At 42.0% G+C, this 3931-nt stretch overlaps 1 non-coding gene across 1 annotated transcript; it reads left to right on the plus strand.

Annotated features, from left to right (window-relative positions):
• Positions 1-924: 924 nt before the first annotated feature.
• LOC116074166 lies at positions 925-1082 on the plus strand. Its single transcript, XR_004112121.1, has one exon. It is a non-coding gene; the product is annotated as a U1 spliceosomal RNA (small nuclear RNA).
• Positions 1083-3931: the final 2849 nt, after the last annotated feature.

Here is a 3931-nt window from a genome sequence, read left to right on the forward strand (position 1 = left end):
GCCACATATTCTTGGTCTTTGGTCATGTTGCTGTCCCAGAATTTCTGAGGTTCCTGTACATTAAGGTGCAGTTGAGGCTCAATCCTGGTCCAATTCTGCCTGATTAAGAGGCTTGAATCTCTACTATTGAAATATCCTTCAACTTTCTACAGCAAATGGATACCCCCCAAAAGCCTGGTTGAATGTAAACCAAAACTCTTCTTAATATTAGTCTTGTTTGAATCAACCCCTAGGCAGTCAAAGGACACCAGCCAAATCCCACGAACAATGGTTAGATGAAGCCAGCATTCAGAGCCTTCTCAAAGATAACAAAAATCACCTGATGATCAGCTTCATTTGTTACTAATGTCAAGAGATAGCAAATCTACAGTATTGTTGTCCAGGAACAGTTTCTACCAGTGGCATTGCTGTGAATAGAGAAAACCAAATCTTTTACCTTCAGCTTTCCATCTAGGTACTGTCAGTACACTCTAACTATGGTCCAAGGCATTTCTTTAGCAGGGCATACTCAAAGATCAACTGAATGCAAGCAGAAATACCCATTTTTGTTTCAAAGTGTCTGTAGTTGGCATTCTGCCAGCCTAAGAACCTTAGCTTGCAAAGCTATGTTTTAGTGGGATTTATATTTTTCTTTTCAACTGCTACAGGGATTCCATAGTTCTGGATTGCTGAATGTGCTCTTAGGTCTTTTAACTAGTCTTCACACTATGCAAATTTCATCTCATAGTGTGGGATCACCAAATGTCACTGAACACGAATATAGATTTTCTCAAGCCAAGCAGCTTCTAAGAGGGCACTTTCAATCTTACAGTAAACCTCCCAGATGGTACTGTTCTTGGACATGTGTAAATCAAGGGATGATACAAGCTTTTCTCTTAATCTCTTCAGGCTACCTTTCTGGCACAGCCAATAATTGAGGTCTTTGTACTGGCAGAGAGATACCATGATCACGAAGGTGGTTTTCCCAGGGCGAGGTTTATCCATTGCACTCCGGATGTGCTGACCCCTGAGATTTCCCCAAATGCAGGAAACTCAACTGCATAATTTGTGGTAGTGGGGGACTGCGTTTGTGCTCTTCCCTGGGAAAAAATGATGTCTGTATACCCTCTAGACAAATATCAGTACAGCTGTAGTGCTCTATGGCAGTCTCACAGAGGTTGTCAATATGTTCTTGGTCCACACTACCCAGGGCCTTGCTTCTGTACAGTAAGCCTGGCAAGAGCTCTTTAAGTGAGAGAGTTATTTGATCTTCCTAGACTCCATCATTTACCAAGGCAAGCTCTCATTCTAACTGCAGCAACCTGATCAGGTCACACACACACACACACACACACACACACACACACACACACACACACTCACACACGAAGGAGTTTATCCCATTTTATCTTTCACATGTGAATTTATAACAATGGTGCATTGGTTTTAGGTCATCATAGATCTTTATAGATACTCTTTCAGCTACTCCAGCGGCTCTCTTCATTCCTGGCATTTCCCATGAGAGTCCCTCCCAGAAGAAGTAAAGACACAGTCCTCATCCTCGTCATTCTCTCTGTGCCTTTCCTGTTCATTCCATCTTGGCCCCATGCTCTCGTACCCTGATGCCACAGCCCCTCACCCAGGCAACATTTCAGTTTATCTTCCTCTCTCCTCTTTGTACCTAGACGTAGGCTCAGATTCTGCTCCAAAATTGAGGTTGCACCTGCTGTCACAATCCTGTGCTTCAAATCTTGATAATGTCTTTTGATCATATATAAAAAGGAATTTTGATAGAGTTCAATTTCTTTCTTTTTTAATTGCTATGTTTCTGGTGTCATACCCAAGAAATCAAAGGTCCTGTGTCATGAAGAGAGTCCTCTGCATTATTTTCTAAGAATGTTATATATTGAACCTTTATCTTGGTCTTGGATCAACTTTTAGTTAATTTTTGTAAATGATACAATACAATGGTCCACCTTCATTCTTTTACATATAACTATCCTGTTTTTCAGCATCTTTTTAATGAAAACTCTGTGGAAGAGTTTGGGTTCCACAATAAACACTTAACTAACTTTATTTTTTTTTGTCTTGGTTCAGTTTCTATTGCTTTGATAAATACTTAAAGCAACATGGGCAGGACAGGGTTTATTTGGCTGACATGTCCCATCATAGTGCAGCACTGAGGAAAACCAATGCAGAACTAAGGCAGAGACTGTGAGGGAACAGTTTTTTGGCCTACTCAACCTTCTTTCTTATATAATCCAGGAGTAGCACCATCCCTGGGCTAGGTCATCTCTCATTATTCATTAATCAGGAAGATGCTCTACAGCTTTGCCTACATGTCATTGAGATAGAGTTGTTTTCACAATTGCAATTTCTTTTTTCTAAATAGCCTAAAAAAATCTAACCAACACTGTTGCCACATTGGCATACACTGTAGACCCTGATGCTTAGGTGTCTGAAACAGGGGGTTCAATTGCACCTATACTTCTGAGGCCAGTCATGCAGCCTAAAAGCACTATGTAAAAAAAAAATTAAATACATTCACACACACACACACACACACACACACACACACACACACACACGTGCACATGCACACACAAGTGAGTTTAGCTCTGGGATTTCTATTCCATTTTATTTTTCACGTGAATTCATGACAATGGTGCATTGGTTTTTAGGTGTGTTTGTGTGTGTGTGTGTGTGTGGTTTTGAAGGATATTGCTATGCAGCATAGCTGTCCTACTGCAGAATATGCAGCCCAAGATTGCTTCAAATTTGTGGTATTTGCCCACTTTGGTGTTCCAAAATATCTACAGGCATCTGCCCCCACTGTGACTCATCATATTGATTAATTCATATAGTGATCTTCATCACTCAGGAAATTGGAGTCTTCCAAATTGGGACACATTCACTGCACAGTTTTATTCTTTATGAGTAAAGCTCAAATATGTTATTTGTGACCGTCTTTGGTTTAAATGTAAGATTTCAACTCATTTGGGTAAATATCAAAGAATATGATAGTTGCTAGATCATGTGGTAAGAGTATATTAAGCTTTATTTTAAAAAAAAAACTGCAAAAATACTTCCCATCATAAAAAGTGACTGCACCATTTCACACCATTTTTCTCAGCAGTAATGAACACTGCCCATACTGCCCACGTCCTCACAGCATTGGATGTCAACATGTTAGATTTTAGCTAACTGATTTTGTCTTGATCCATCTTGTGATAATGTGACAAAATACCCATGACTAAGCAACTTATGAATAATAGAATGTCTTGCTGACAGTTAAGGCTGAGAAGTCTAAGATCCAGTGCTGATGAGATGACTCTGTATGGAGAATGCAGCTCTTTATGTCCAAGATTGTGCCTTGCAGCTTCTGACACCTGAAAACAGGAAAGATCACTCCTAATTCAGTAGGAAGCAGAAAGTAAAAAAATAACACATGGACCCAGACATGGCCACTAGTGGCAGCATGGGTTTCACCATATCCTCAGGTCTCAGCACAGGCCCATAACCATGGAACAGCTTGGATCTGTGTCAATGTCCATAGCTCATATTACCACCACAGGTCTTGTGGATGTCTCTGGTGTGGAATACCACCTGGAACCATGTTGATGTCCAAGGGCTGTGCAGAGCTAACCCTGCCTGGCACTGCCTGTGGCACTCTGGAGAGCTATCCCCATGCCTCTCTGGCTGCAGCATTCCTGAGAGTAGGCCCTGATCCATGCCTGGACAGCACAGAAGAGCTGACTCTGGTGGCAGGAGTGCTGTTGTGCCAGCCAGAAGTGTGTGGGAGCTGGCCCTGCCACTCATCTGCCAGTGAGGTGGCATGGGCCAGGGAAAGATGCTCTCCCCAACTCTCACTTGGCCCTGGGTTCATGAGAGTAAGGAAAACTGGCACAGCCCCTTTCTGGCTGCTGCACTTGGGAAACTGGACCCCACCCCG

Source organism: Mastomys coucha, unplaced genomic scaffold (genome assembly GCF_008632895.1).
Source record: "Mastomys coucha isolate ucsf_1 unplaced genomic scaffold, UCSF_Mcou_1 pScaffold23, whole genome shotgun sequence".
NCBI lineage: Eukaryota > Metazoa > Chordata > Mammalia > Rodentia > Muridae > Mastomys > Mastomys coucha.